The sequence below is a fragment of the Bos mutus genome, chromosome 16, assembly GCF_027580195.1.
Source record: "Bos mutus isolate GX-2022 chromosome 16, NWIPB_WYAK_1.1, whole genome shotgun sequence".
Taxonomy (NCBI): domain Eukaryota; kingdom Metazoa; phylum Chordata; class Mammalia; order Artiodactyla; family Bovidae; genus Bos; species Bos mutus.
The window spans coordinates 65,887,481-65,903,715 of record NC_091632.1 but is presented as its reverse complement, the minus strand read 5'-3'; the positions used below and the strand labels follow the sequence as shown (position 1 = coordinate 65,903,715).

At 42.6% G+C, this 16,235-nt stretch overlaps 1 protein-coding gene across 6 annotated transcripts in view; it reads right to left on the bottom strand.

Moving 5' to 3' along the window:
• The window catches only part of ESRRG (estrogen related receptor gamma), a 693,205-nt gene that overhangs the window by 334,773 nt on the left and 342,197 nt on the right, over nt 1-16,235 (bottom strand). For 2 of the 6 annotated variants that reach the window (XM_070385515.1, XM_070385518.1), the window contains one exon: nt 4,594-4,623. The exons of the other annotated variants lie outside the window; for them this stretch is intronic. The gene's annotated coding sequence lies outside the window, so the exon portion shown is untranslated. The remainder of the gene's footprint in view (nt 1-4,593; nt 4,624-16,235) is intronic. 6 annotated transcript variants of the gene reach the window in all.

The following is a 16,235-nucleotide window of genomic DNA, read 5'->3' as shown; positions in this document are numbered from 1 at the left end:
AAAATAGTTTCGTGTCCAGAGCAGCAGCTGGAGAAGCGGTTAGAGTAGGTGGATATATAACCAGGTGCCCTGAGGATAAGAGGACACCCTTGAGGCAGGGTGTTTTCTGCTTGGAGACAGGAAAAAATTGAGCTGAATAGCGGTTAAAGAAGGTGTATTCAGGAAGAACAGGAATGGCTGGAGACACAGAGGAAAACCAATGCACATCTTCTCTCAGGAATGGGGTGCCAAGGCAAGGAAGGTTGAGAATTGCAGTGTGGTTGGGACACATTGGGCATTAATGGAAGGAACGCAGCAGCAGCAAGAAAGTGAAAAAAAAAGGGGGGGGGGATTAATTGAATTGTTACTTGGTGCTGATAATGCCAAAAGCTAGTTTAAAATATCCAATCAGAGTTGTAGTTGGATCTCTATTTCTGTTATGCAAATAAGATTATCTATATTATATTTCTAGATTCCACATATATGCGTTAACATGAATGAAAATATCAACACCAAGGGGGAAAAGGGGTGGGTAGGATGAGTTGGGAGCTTCGGACTGACATGTATACACTATTGATACTACGGATAAAACAGACAATTAACGAGAACCTAGTGTGTAGCTCTGGAGAAGGTAATGGCACCCCATTCCAGTACTCTTGCCTGGAAAATCCCATGGACAGAGAAGCCTGATAGGCTGCAGTCCATGGGGTTGCTACAAGTCAGACACGACTGAGCGACTTCACTTTCACTTTTCACTTTCATGCATTGGAGAAGGAAATGGCAACCCACTCCAGTGTTCTTGCCTGGAGGATCCCAGGGACGGGGGAGCCTGGTGGGCTGCTGTCTATGGGGTCGCACAGAATCGGACACAACTGAAGCGACTTAGCAGTGTGTAGCTCAGGGAACCCTACTTGGTGCCCTGTGGTGACCTAAATGAGAAAGAAATCTAAAAGAGAGGGGATATATGTATACAAATAACTGATTTACTCTGCTGTACTGTAGAAACTAACCAAACACTGTAAAGTAACTATACCCAAATAAAAACTAATTAAAAAAATAAAAATAGCACAGAAAAAAAGACAATATTGTAGTTGGAAAAGAAATAGAAATTTTGAGCAAAATTAAGTAACTATATTAGAACCAGCAGCCTGACTTGGGAGCCCAGTGCAAAATAAAAATGCGGGGCTGGTTCTTTGTTCAAAATTATGAATCATTTTAAGATGGTGATAGGAGAATATTAAGCCAAATATAAGGGCCCTTCTGAGCATTGGACCCTATGTGACTACACAGGCTGTACATCCCTGAATCTGGCCCTGATTATATAAGAAGGAAATTTCAAACGTTCACCATGATTCGTTATTAGCATGGATAAACAACTCACAGTTCCAAATTGGCAACTATAACACCAGGCTGGGAGCCTTAGAGTCACTTCATTTTCTCAGCAATTCTATGAGGCACAGATACCTCTCTTAGATACTAGGAGACAAAAGAGCAAAAGAGAAAAGCGATCTTATATATATCTTAAAGAATTCCCTCAGTGCCTTGAGCCATGCTGTGTTATAGTGAGCACTCAATACTGACTTGTAACTAAGTGATTTTATTTCTTTGCTCTGAGTTCATCTTCGGCTGAGCCATGAAAGTCCAGACTCTCTGAAGTCAGCCAGAGGGTCTGTATTTATAGTTGTGAGTGAAAGATAGAAATAGAAAGGACCACCTTTCACCATTCCAGTTACACCAGTCCATGGAGTCTCAAAACATCTACCTCTAGCAGGAATGTGAGATGGGAATGTGGGGGGAGCAAAATGCCAGCACTCTCAGAACTGTCCTTTTTTTTTTAAACACAGACACAGCTCTGAGCACAAATTCCATAAGTTTCAGGAGAAATTATGCATTCAAATAGCACATACACATTACAAGAATACTGAATCTATTTTATTTATTTATGTATTTAAATGAAGGATAATTGCTACAATGTTGTGTTGGTTTCTGTGGCACAACTTGAATCAGTCATAACTATGTAACTATATATATATATATATATATATATTTTATATATATCCCCTTCCTCTTGAGCCCTCCCCCCCACTCAGCACAATCCCACCTTTCTAGGTTGTCCCAGAGTACAAGGTTGGGCTCCCTGTGTCATATAGCAGCTTCCCACTAGCTATCTACTTCACACATGGTGTGTATATATACCTAACGGAGGCATGGCTACCCACTCCAGGATTCTTGCCTGGAGAATCCCATGGACAGAGGAGCCTGGCGGGCTACGGTTCATAGGGTCGCAAAGAGTTGGATATGACTGAAGTGATTGAGCAGGCAGGCAGGCAGTGTATATATGTCAATGCTACTCTCTCAATTCGTCCCACCCTGAATCTATTTTAAAAGAAGTTATTAAATCTTCAGAACCTACAGTAATTTCTGACTTCTCCCAGCAAACCTCCAATTAAGAGTTTCATGAAACAAAGCCTTGCTAGAGGGTTCAGGTTCATCAGCGTGCTCACCCCTCCCCCTCCCTCCTCCGCCTCCCTCCAAAGCTTCAGAAGGACCTGAATCATCTATTGCCATCAATGAAATTCACTTTTTCCACTTAGGATGAGAGTAAGAACTGCCATGACTGTTAGGGGAAGCACACTGATTGAAACCGCCCATCCTGGCCAGGCACCATAGTAACCATTGGCATGAGTTGTTTTATGACAGGAGATCCTGATAAGGAATATGGAACTAATAAGCCACCATCAACAGGAAGAGTCCGGAAAGGTCGAAAGGAGACACCGCATGTCCGTCCACTTCCCAGAATCCCTCTTGCCAGCATCCATCTTGGCTGAGCGATGCGTGCGCCACCAGGAAAGACTCTGAATTAGAATAATTGGCCAAAGACCACCTGGAAACTAATCCCATCACCATAAAACCCGAGACCACGAGCCACGCGGCAGAGCAGTTCTCCTGGGTTCCCTTACCCTACTGCTCTCCACCCGGGTGCCCTTTCCCAATAAAATCTCTTGCTTTGTCAGCACATGTGTCTCCTCAGACAATTCATTTCTGAGTGTTAGACAAGAGCACAGTTTCAGGCCCTGGAAGGGGTCCGCCTTCCTGAGACAATGACCACAACAGACCATTAATTCAACAGTGAAAACCAAAGACTAAATGTTTGCTAAAACTCCTTAGATTTTTATATCGACTTTTTAGCTTACTTGAACAGGTCATCTCTTGCACATTGGGGCAAGTGGGGGGCTTTTGATGGTGTGTTCAGGGCTTTCTGTGGAGCCTCTGTCCTTTGGTTCTGGGAGGCCTCCACAACACCCTGTAGCTCAGAGTTCTGTGTGATTAATAGCTCTGCCAGCCATTCCTATTTAAAAACTATTCTTACTTTATATCTTTTTTTTTCTTCCTCTGTCTCTGATTTTCTCTGATCCTTATTTTTCTCCTCAGCAAAAGTACCCACTGTCAGAATTTTCTCCCTACTTTCCCAAGCCTTGTCACTTTATTCCACAGTGTCTTGGTTTGGGGGAGCTTTTGTTCAGTAGATAGCAGGCCTTATGCAAATCTCACAAGTATAACTGGCCAAAAGGTTCAACAAGGTAAATCATCAACTGGTCCCTTTCTCCCCCTTCTCACGTCCCCGCACGCCGCCCCCTACCCCCAGTTCCAAATCCACATCCTGAGAAGGAAAGAAAGAAAAAAAGCAACCCACCAAAGGAGACACTGCGTCGCTGCAAGCAAAGCAGTAGTTTCTCTGTTCGGCTTGTACAGTGGATGTGTAAGTGGCATTTTCAAAATTATTCTGTCAGCCCCATGACAATTTAATTAATTTATTTTTTTATCCCGTGCCTCAACTCTGTTGTTTGGGTAGCAATGTCCTGTCAATATCTCACTCAGGTGTAGCAGGGACGGGTCTAACAGCCCTGGGCCGGCAGCCAAGCTCACCGGTGACTGACGCTCGCTTAACTGAGCAAAGATTTGCTCTGCGTGGAGTGGGGCTTGACTGTACAAGGACCGGTGGTGACAGCCAGGGTGCCGGCTGGAATCCTAACAAAGCTGCTTCCAACGTGTGCTCAGGCGAGTGGAACCAGCACTTAAACTGAATGTTAAGGGGCTTCAATCTTGGTGGTGTTCTTTTTTTTTTTTTTTTCTCCATCATTTACCATCAGAATAAACCCTGGGATTTTACAGGGAAAACAGCACATTAGGGCACTTAAATAGCAAATCCTTGTACCTTTTTAAAAGGCTGTTGAAGATGTATTAACTTGTAGGAGCAGTCATTTAATTGCTTGCCTCTGCTACCCCACACACTATTTTTTTTTTTTAAATGACCAAATTAAACCTGCTGCACAAATTTGTGCTTTGAAGTTTCTGCCAAAGGATCATTCCTTTTAGGGCGTGAGAAAAAGAACTGAAACGCTCTCCTTGGGTACCAATGTCTGCAGCTTCCTTCCACCCCCCGACCCCCCACCTTCCCTGTCCCAGAAGCCTTCAGACAAAGAAGCAAATCATTGGCGTTTAAATGTTTCAAATTCATTTTCCAAGCCAGGTTCGAATATCACTATCATAATTCCCTCTGTCATTTCAATGAAAGCCCGTAAGCATTTACAAATGGAGGAATGTTGTACTTACAATTTGGGGGTGTGTGATGCAGCCGTGTATCTTAAGAAAAAAAAAAAAAAAACAACCTGTTATGTTTATAGGCTGTCCGTCCTGTTCAAAGACAACACCACTCTTGGTAAAGCTGAAGAAATTAGTGAGAAACAGAAAAGTCTTTTCCACACCGTGAACCTGTGAAAACTACTCTTTGCAAGGAGCCATGGGAGTTGGTAGCAGAGTCTGCTGTTGTTTGAGACTTTGTCTCTTAGGTCAAATGCAGCCCAAAGCCAACAAGATGATTTACCATCTCACCGCTTTGAATCTGATGATATGCAACTGCCGGATGAAATATTTATACGAATTTCCCACTTCACCTATAAAAACCGTAGAGACACGCATAGGTACACAAACAACAGGCAGTCATGGTGCACATTTGTTTAGTTAGCTAGCAATTTTTGAAAGTTGTGTGTGGATAAGCAGATAGTGTCAGCGTGACAGAGGCAGTGCATCTGGGTTGTTCAAGTCCTGGATGCCTCTTCCCTTGGAAAGGAGTCCTGTTCCATTGCATCAGACGCCCAGTAACATGATCTCATCAACCTATGTGAGCACCAGAGGTCCAGGCAGGTCACAAGTCAAATTCTCTCTGTTGCCAATTGAGATTGACATGTGCTGTTGTCTTAATGATCACATGGTCCGATTTGGCCAAACGGGTGATCTTCACGAGAAACCAAGGTACAGTTTGTCAAACTGAAAGGCATTTGCAGGCTCGAGTGTTAGGTTTCCACAATAACAGTTGGCTGAATCTCTCTCTGCAGGTTAAAATACTGTTTTGTAAGTGGGGAAAAAAGAAAATCTTCTTTTTCTTTTGGTCTCTGGTTTGGTTTTGGCTTTGTTTTGTTTCAGTCTGATTTTTAAAGGCATGGATGCCCAGACTACTACAAAGGGGGGCTGGTTGGACCTCCCTGGCAGGGACGGGACAGAAGGATGTCTGAGTCTTGTAGGAGAGAAGGCTGTTACGCTGCATCTAACCCAAACCTGGTTAGCTGAGAAACAGTTCTTCATTCCTCTGTGGGACTTGGAACCTGGATGCTATAATTGAAAGCCAGTGTATTAAGCATAACACATCAAACCACTGTTAACACCCAGCCTCCCGCAAGGCAGCCTTCCTAACAGCTCTGCTTTCTGCCTACAGTCTGTGCAAGCAAGTGGAACCGTCGCATGCACTGCATGCTAAAGGCCGCAGCCTTTGTCTTCTCCAAGTTCTGTCTGTTTCAGAGGCTAACATGCAGCAATTAGTCTAATTAATGTGAAACAATGAGCTGTGTTACCACTTATCAAATTGATTGTTCCCCTATCAAAACAAAACAGGCTGGCTTTTTGATGTAATTTCAAGAGATGATTTGAAATGTCATGTTGCTGGGAGCCAATTACCTTATGACTAGAGTCACGGTCAACAGAATACATAATTAGCATGAGTTTGGGAAGGCTGCTTACTGCTAGTATGTTAATTAACTGTCTTTTGTCATAAAACAAAAAGGTTGTACGGAAGGTTTTGAAATAGGTCTTTTTTATTTACATTTCTCTGCGCTTATCAACGCGAGGCATGACAATGCAAAAGAATAGGAAATTTGAATTCCCCTACTTCAGATGAATACTCAGCTTGCAAGGTCAGGGCCACGTGCAAACTGCAATGCCATTCACCTCGCTCCAGTCCTGCCCCAGTGTTATTATATTACTCGTGGATTTTAATTAACTATCGGGTAAAACTCAAATGTAAGAAATACCAAGTCCCACGAAATAAATCCCCTAACAGACTTCTTTGGAGCTTCGCTTGCGTTTGCGCATCTTATGAGGACTGGACAGTGCTTGGCTGACCTGGGAATGCCACTCAGGTGTCATCTTTCTATTTCAATCTTGATATTTGGAAAGAATAAACCCATCATCAAATGATGTTATTGCCTTTACCACACTATGACAGAGAGGGGATGTATAGCAGGCACCTGTGGGTTTGTAAAGGCATCCTATCCATGAGCTAGGACTCCAAAACTCATCTGCAGCTTCCTCTCATCTGGGGGAGCCTGGCAATTCCATCTTCTTGATTAAGGAACTGATTCTGTACTTCTCAAGCCTGAATGCATTCTGGAGGGAGCTATAATCAGTAACTGACAATGAACAATCACGTTCACAGCAGCCCTGAGGCATCATGGTTTGACAGGCCCATGGGTCACTAGCTTCTGGTATGGAGATCAAGTTCAAGTTCCCAGAATTCGAATACAATTGTCCCACTGCCGAAAGATGGCATTGTTTGACATGCAAAAGCAGGGGGTCCTCTCTTGAAGATCCCACAGTTTTTGATGAGAAATGTGCTGCCATCTTGTAAGGGTCTGCCAACTCTTTCCTTTGCTTTTTCTTGGGATTTAGTTCTAATCTTACAGTCCTATTAGAAGGATCCTCAGAGGGCAAAACAAAACAAAATAAAAGACTTCCCTGGTAGCACAGTGGATAAGAAGCCACCTGCCAATGTAGGGGACACAGGTAGTGTCCTTGGGCCAGGAGGATCCCACATGTTGCAGAGCAACTAAGCCCATGAGTCATAACCGTTGAGCCCGAGTTCTAGAGTCCAGGAGCTGCAACTGCTGAAGGCCAAGTGCCTAGAGTCTGTGTTCCACAACAAAAGCCACCGAAATAAGAAGCCCGCACACCACAACGAAGAGTATGAAGAGCAGCTCCTGTTCTCTGCAACTAAGAAAGCATGTGTGCAGCAACAAAGTCCCAGTGCCCCCATCTCCCAAAATCCCACAAAATACAACACCTTGCTATTAGAAATACTAAGTTTACTTTGCAAATTGGATTCTCCATACTAATTAGTTTCCATTTTTTAACAATTTTTTTCCTGTTTCTAACATCATTAAAATACTATTTAAATGTAATATTAAAAAAACATTAAATGGACGGGAGGTAGTGCTTTTTCTTCTGGGGTTTGGGTTTCTCATTTTTGCAATGTAGAGTCAGGAACCTTGGGGTGCAGACAGTGGACAGAAAGGACCCGTGAATCAGCTAAACTGGAGAAGAAAGTGTGTTGCTGATCAATTCTTCACCCTCTGAGACAGCTTCTCTTCTTCTGCCAGTTTAAAAGTTTATTCTGGATTGAGATTCTAGTTTTCAAAATGTTGGATGGGGGAGACAGAACCAAATGAGGATGCTACCTGAGAAGTCTGACTCATTAACAATAGCTAACCATCACTAATCTGGAGAAGGAAATGAAAACTCATTCCAGTATCCTTGCCTGGAAAACCCCATGGACAGAGGAGCCTGGTGGGCTACAGACCATGGGGCCACAAAGAGTTGGACATGAGTGAGCAACTGTACACACACACATCACTAAAGCTTTTTGAGGTACGAAAGCAGTGGTACTAACCCCAATATGGACATGAAAAGAAATTAACTAATTTTGACTAATTTCATAGCTGTGCATAGAGTTTCTGGTATGCTTGCCAAATTCCTTCTCTGGACTCAAGAGGTTACAAAACCCTACTGAAGATACGTGGGAGACTGACAGACTTATCAGAGTCTGTCATACAGAGCAAAGTAAGTCAGAGAGAAAAAACAGATATCATATATTAAAAATGCATGCGGAACCTAGAAAAAAGGTTTAGATGATCTAATCTGCAAAGCAGAAATAGAGACACAGATGCAGAGAACAAATGTATGGATGCCAAAGTGGAAGGAGGGGAGTGGATGAATTGGGAGGTTGGGATTGACACATCCACACCATGTGTGTGTGCGTGATCTGTCTCAGTTGTGTCTGACTCTTTGTGACCCCATAGACTGTAGCCCATCATGCTCCTCTGTTTCTGAGATTCTCCAGGCAAGAAGACTAGAGTGGGTTGCCATGCCCTCCTCTAGGTGTATGCTGCTGCTGCTGCTAAGTCACTTCAGTCGTGTCCGACTCTGTGCGACCCCATAGACGGCAGCCCACCAGGCTCCCCCGTCCCTGGGATTCTCCAGGCAAGAACACTGGAGTGGGTTGCCATTTCCTTCTCCAATGCACAAAAGTGAAAAGTGAAAGTGAAGTCGCTCAGTCATGTCTGACTGTTCGCGACCCCATGGACTGCAGCCCACCAGGCTCCTCCATTCATGGGATTCTCCAGGCAAGAGTACTGGAGTGGGGTGCCATTGCCTTCTCCTCCAGGAGTATACACACTACTAACTGATGAGAACCTGCTGTATAGCATAGGGAACTCTACTCAATGCTCTGTGGTGACCTAAGTGGGAAGGAAACTCAAAAAAGAGGGGATAAATGTAAACATATAGCTGATTCACGACACCGTACAGCAGGAACTAATGCAACATTGTAAAGTAATGAAAGTGTTAGTCGCTCAGTCGTGTCCGACTTCTTGTGACCCATGGACTATAGCCTGCCAGGCTTCTCCGTCCATGGGATTCTCCAGGCAAGAATACTGGAGTGGGTTGCCATTCCTTTGTCCAGAGGATCTTCCTGAATCAGGGATTGAACCCAGGTCTTCTGCATCGCAGGCAGATTCTTTACCATTTGAGCAACTAGGGAAGCCCCCTTGTAAAGTAACTATACGCCAATTAAAAAAAAAAGGTTACAGAACCCTAGCGTTGAATGAAATCTTATAGAAATGCCCCCTCCTAACATCTCTCCAAGTGGAATTTTCCCTACACTGACTCTGACCACTGAAATGTGATTCCTTTCAGGGATGAACCTCTTTGGGGGAATTGAGAGAAATGTGCAAACATCCTCTAAAAGTTCTTGGATCCCTGTGAATAAGAAAACAGAATTCCTGATGTTTGGGTGCTATTATTGCTCTAAAGTGAATGCATGGCTCACAGATAATGTGAGGGGTCACAGCATCTGGGCTCTGGTCATTTAAGAGGATGACACAAAGTCCTTATAAAGTGAGGTCTAAAAACAGGTCCCTTCTGAACGAGAAACCTAAATGAGTCTTGATTATATATCATCCGTGAAACCAAAATGGACAATTTGGAGACTAAGCATTGGTAACAAAAGTCCAACAGACAGTTTGCTTGTAATATTTACCAGCCCTAGTCCCATCCTAACCATTCCCCAGTGCCTCACATTATTACAATACCAAGTTACATCTCATCTGATTCTGCCAAAGGATTTTTTTCCCCTATTTTTTCCCTCAAATTGCAAGGAAAGTAGTTAAAAATAAGGAGGAAGAGGGGCAAGAGAAGAAACTGTTAAGTGGCTGACAGTTGCTGTGCTGTGCTGGCTTACATATATACGTACAGGGTGCTGTGCTAAATTCATGTATTACCTTATTAAATTCTCACAAGGACCCTGCAGGATGAGTACTACTTTTTTTAACTATACCATTTTCTAAATGTTAATGATAAGTTAAGAAGACTTAGAAAAGACCATTAACTAAGCCAAGGCTTTGGAACTAACATTGACTCTACAATTCTAGTCCTTCTGACTACACAGGCTGCTTGGTATTTCTGTGGTAGTTTTAAAATTTTAATGCAATATCTCAATAGAATAAGGGTCTGCTTTTTTAAATAAATGTAAAAGAAAAAAAAAGACCTCTGGTTATCATCATTAAAAACAGAGCACCATGTATGTATATACAATGGAATACTATGCTATGCTATGCTAAGTCATTTCAGTCGTGTCCGACTCTGTGTGACCCGATAGATGGCAGCCCACCAGGCTCCCCTGTCCCTGGGATTCTCCAGGCAACAACACCAGAGTGGGCTGCCATTTCCTTCTCCAATACATGAAAGTGAAAAGTGAAAGGGAAGTCGCTCAGTCGTGTCTGACTCTTAGCGACCCCATGGACTGCAGCCCACCAGGCTCCTCCGTCCGTGGGATTTTCCGGGCAAGAGTACTGGAGTGGGGTGCCATTGCCTTCTCCGAGTGAATATAACAACAACAAAAAAAAACCCCAGATTCACTGATATAGAAAATAAACGAGTGATTACCACTGGGGAGAGGGGAGGGGGAGCAATATAGGGATAAGGGAATAAAAGTTACAAACTGTTATGTAAAAAATAAGCCACAAGGATATATTGTACAACATGGGAAATAGAGCCAATATTTCATAGTAACTACATGGAGTATAACCTTTAAACACTGTGAATCTCTATATTGTACACCCATAACTTACATATGGGCTTCCTGGGTGGCTCAGTGATAAAGAATCTCCCTGCCAAGCAGGAGACTCGGATTTGATCCCTGGGTCAGGAAGATCCCCTAGAGAAGGAAAGAGCAACCCACTGCAGTATTCTTGCCTGGGAAAACCTATGGATGGGGGAGCACGGGGGACTATAGTCTATGGGGTCGCAAAGCACTGGATAGCACTGAGCAACCAAACAACAACAAACTTACATATATTGTGCAGCAACTACACTTCAGTAAAAAATAAACACACAGAAGACAGAACACCATGGATTAGGGTCAGTAACAACCATCTGCTGCAAAGTAGTATGGAGATTTACCTTTCTATCATTTGAATTCTTGAAAATGAGGGATTTAAGGAAAGCAGGGCAATAGCCACATTTTTGTTCTGCACCCGACATGTTTTCTTGAAATTTGAGACAAGTTTAAAACAAATCAATGTTTTCAGAAAAGTAGGGCATTTTTTTTTCTTTTATCATTAAACGCTAAAATTCTTCAGAAATGTTTGCTTTGGGCTTTCAACAAACCTGATCACCTCCTGCAGAAAACAAGTGCTAAACCAAAAACAGGGTTTTGGGCAGCAGATTCAGCAAGGAATAGAGCATCAAAGTCCAAGGGACTGTGGGCCCGCTCCCTGGAAAGTAGACCAGAACTCTGGAGGCTGGAGGCAGCACCGTGATGGAGTGGGGTGTGGAGAAGCAGCTCCCACTGAAGTGCCGTTGACATGTCAGCCAAACACTCAGCTTGCCTCCATCACTCTTCACAGAGCGAAACATCTCTTTACGTCCGGAAACATTCGGAAAGCCTCAAATCTGTCTTTTCTCTAACTTTAATCCAATGAGTGGTGGAAATGAAGGAGAGAGAGAGAGGGATGGAGGAAAAGAGAGGACCAGTTCTGTTCACATGAAAGGGTGGGACCAGTTACATGTCTGAATGCTGTTCCTGCAGACTCTTAGAATCTTTTCTGAGACTGGTGGCTGTGAAAATAGAGCAGCAGCGGAGCCCAGCCACCCACCCACCACATTCAGACCATCAGAGCTGGTGTCCCTTCTGCAAACTTGCAAAGATGCTTCAAGACCTGCCTCGATGCCCTGGTGCACGAGCAGCAACACCTCATTTGCTTTCCCTTTCCCATTTTTACCCCTTCTTACTCCTGGCTACAGTCTGCTCACCTATGTTCCAAATGTCAGTATTATGGAACAATCCTCAATATTGTAAACCTAACAACAGCTTAATAAATAAAATGTTTTTTTAAAAAGTTTCGGCTGGAGCCTAAGACAGTGTGCTTGGCTTTTCTCTAGTCCTCTTGGAGCCTGAAAATAGCACTAGGCCTTAAAGAACAAGCAGATCTCAGAGATGTGGCAGTTCAGTTCAAGATCACCACAATAAAGTGAGTATCACAGTAAAAAAATTTAAATAAATAAAATAAAACAATCCTTACGTGATGTTGTGGTGGCGCACGTGTCAGTGTTCCTATTATATGTTAAGCCTCAAAGGAAAAGTAAAGTTTGGGAAGAAGGCAAGATAGAACTTGAGGGAAGAGACAGAACCTTAGAGACACAGGTTTGGGAAAGCCTCAAAATGTGGTTGATAAGCGACAAGGTGTCATACACAATGTGGGTCAGTAGTAGATGTAATAGATCACATATATACCTGTATATATGTAAGTATTTTTGCTTAAGAATTAGCCCACTTTCCAAAAAGCAATGCTTGGCAACAAATAGGAGAGGCACGTTGAAACTAAAATGTAACCTGCCTTTATGCACAGCCCTGATCAAAACAGGAGATCACTGAGCTTTGTGTTGAGAAGCTAAGCAAATTTCAGAAACTAAAGGGAGGTAAAGTGAAAGTGAAGTCACTCAGTCGTGTCCGACTCTTTGCGACCCCATGGACCGTAGCCTTGTAGCCTATCAGGCTCCTCTGTCCATGGGATTTTCCAGGCAAGACTGCTGGAGTGGATTGCCATTGCCTTCTCCAGGGGATCTTCCCGACCCAGGGATTGAACCCAGGTCTCCCGGATTGCAGGCAGACGCTTTACCATCTGAGCCACCAGAGAAGCCCAAAGAGAGGTAAGATGCATCAAATAGGGCTTCTTCAATAGTAAAGAGTCTTCCTGTCAATGCAGGAGACACAGGTTCGATTCCTAGGTGGGGAAAATCCCACATGCCGCGGAGCAGCTAAGTTCGTGCACCCCAACTATTGAGCCTGTGCTCTAGAGCCCAGGAGCCGCAGCTACTGCAGCCCATGCACCCTAGAGCTCGTGCCTGGCAGCAAGGGAAGCCACCACAATGGGAAACCTGCGCTCCGAAACTAGAGAGTAGCCTCTGATCGCTGCAACTAGAGAAAAGTCTTCGGAGCATCGAAGACCCAGTACAGTCAAAAACAATTATAAATAAAGTAAATTAAAAAAATTTTAAAAGATGCATCAAATACCGGACAACTGGATGTGTTCACACATATATGGAGAATGTGAATTCTACAAAGGTTTTTTTGTTTTTGTTTTTTTTTAAACAAGAAGCTATAGTAGCTCTTTGGAAAGGGTTTGGTATGGGAGAAGACGAAACCTATCAAACAAAATAAGATAATATAAATATTTCATTTAGTTGTTATCTCTTTTTATGATAAGACATTATTATCATATTTTTTACTCTAACTCATAGAAAATGGTCAATCTTCCACATTCGTAATGGGCTAGAGCACACTAATCTTAGTTTGGCATAAAGCTCATACAAACCACTCAATATTTTCAATATAAATGTAATGACTTCTGATTTTAGGAAAAAATAACAATGCTCAAGAAAAACCCATCACTGGTTAACTCTAAACTCTCCTATTGGTCATTTCTGTAAGTAGGTGCACTTGCAAAAAATAAAATAAACTTTCTGCATATTCATTATGGAAGAAGATGGATGATAATCAGTAGGAGAGACAGCAAATTTCTTCTTGAGGATTAGGCTCCAATTGGTTGCATTTCAACATCAACCTGGCAATTTTACTATTAAGTCAGCAGAAGTGAGTCCTCGTACGGTATGCCACTTACTCCCGGAGAACATCAGGCAAAGGGAAGAGAACACGCTAGAATAAATTGTGCATTATTTCTGGCATTAGTTAAAGGAACAGAGCATTATAAGGAAAAAAAATACAGTACCATTGATTTTTACAGGTGTTTAATACAGATAAGCTGAAAAAAGGGTTTCCATTTTAAGCCCAGTGATGGCTAAAGATGCATTCAAATATGTTCAAAAGCAATCTAAAGTCTTCTAAAATGGTGTTTAAGCTATTCGAGCAAAACGTAAATAGTTTTTGTCGTAGTACTGAGGAAGGTAGAACAAAAAACAGATTCCAAGGAGCTGACTCTGGCACACTGCCGGCCACTGTAAAATCAGGGGGTCATTAAAACAGAGGTAATACTGTTTATCCATTACATGATCACAGGTTATTTAGTGAAAACAGTCGCAGACTGTCCTTAGAAAGGTAGGCGGCATAATTACCCTGGAAGTCTCTGAGGTCCACTGTCAGGAGAAGAGACTGAAACAACCAAACTGACGACTTATATGTGTGTTTAAGAGAGTCACTATAGAAAGAAACTAAATCCAGATGCTTTATGATACGTACCTATGTTTTAACACGTTTCTTTAAAGTTCATTTATAAAGAATGGGAACATATTTGACATATTGAAGTGCTCTGCAGAAACCAAATTATGAAGAAAAGTTGATGTTGGCAGAATTATTGCATGGATAATGTTTGTTTCACTTATTTGAGGGCGGAGACATTGGCCTCCAATTTCTGCAGAGCTGTTTGTTCACACAGTAGACTGCATAACAAATAAAGCAAAAGCGATAGCTGCCCATGTCTGACCACGTAACTAGAGCATCCAGAGATGCTATGAGACAGGGAGAGAGACGTTTGCTTTGGGCATTTTTCACTATGTATTATGATTTGTCTTCTCATTAGCAATCAGATTTTCTTTCTTAGAAATACATATCGATAATTCTGATTCAAAGAGAAGTCCAATTCCAAAAGTCTGGATCCCTTGAACATTTTTAAAAATTGTGCTCCCCTCTCTTCCATGACATTGGCTGGATATCCTCTTTTCTAACTCTTTTGATCATATCCTAACTGACGGCAGGGTCGGAGCTCTAGTGAACAGATGATGGACATGGTTAGCCAACGCCTCTCTGGCCAACTGACAAACACAAATTTAGTGCCTCTTTCCCATGCATCTAGCACTGAGGACAGGGTTGATATAAATGAGGACAGAAGGGACTCAGTAGACAAAAATATCCCTCTCATAACAGGTATTAGAATAATTACAATACGTCATGTTAACTAGGATGAAAGAGCGCTGTGCAGCTGAACAGTTAAGTCTAAGCATTGTGAAGTATGAGCTTCAGGGGAAGCCAAGTGAACTTGGAGAGGTTTATTGTAGTGATGCCCAGTCACTAACACATCCCGTGAGCTGCGACAGCTGACTCATGTTCTGGAGATGCTAAAGTGGAAATCCCAGGAATCAGAAGCTGCTATTTGTTAAACACATGATATGATCAGCTGCAAGTCAGAGCACCTAGACAAGTGATCTTGACAAGCCTGGTTAGTGATACTTGGGGACACACACTGGCTCAGCTGTGATCATGTCTCAGAGTTTCCACAGGAAAAATGTCACGAGACTCCTTTATGTCATCGGTGCTGAGGGACATGTAACGCAGCCTTAGTAATATCATGAACTTGGTAATATTTCGGAATCTAGTTATACTTGCAATGTTATAAAACTTTTGTTAAAATGGATGTGGGAACACAACAACTCAGAGGACACTGGAATTTATATTATGCAATGTTATACTAGGGCTTCCTTGGTGGCTCAGAAAGTAAAGAGTCTGCCTGCAATGCAAGAGGCTTGGGTTCAATCCCTGGGTCAGGAAGACCCCCTGGAGAAGGGAATGGCAACCCACTCTAGTATTCTTGCCTGGAAAATTCCATGGACAGAGGAGCCTGGTGGGCTACAGTCAGTGGGACTGCAAAGAGCTGGACAGAACTGAGCAACTAACACTAAAGTTATACTACCAATTTTAAATCTACATATATGGAGCAGCAGGAACATGAGTTTCTTTTTTCTCCTTACAAAAACAAATTTTTATTCAAGTATAGTGGATTTACAATGTTGTGTTAGTTTCAGGCATACAGAAAAGTGATTGTAATACATATATATCTATCTCTACATAGCTTTCTATATATTTATTTTTCAAACTCTTTCCCATTATAGATTATAACAACCTAAATGGGAAAAGAATTTGAAAAAGAATATATATATATGTGTGTGTGTGTGTGTGTGTGTGTGCGTGTGCATCTGTGCTAAGTTGCTTCAGCTGTGTCCAACTCTTTGTGACTCCATGGACTATAGCCCACCAGGCTCCTCTGTCCATGGAATTCTCCAGACAAGAATACTGGAGTAGACTGCCATGCCCTCCTCATATATATATATGTGTGTGTGTGTGTGTGTGTGTATGTGTG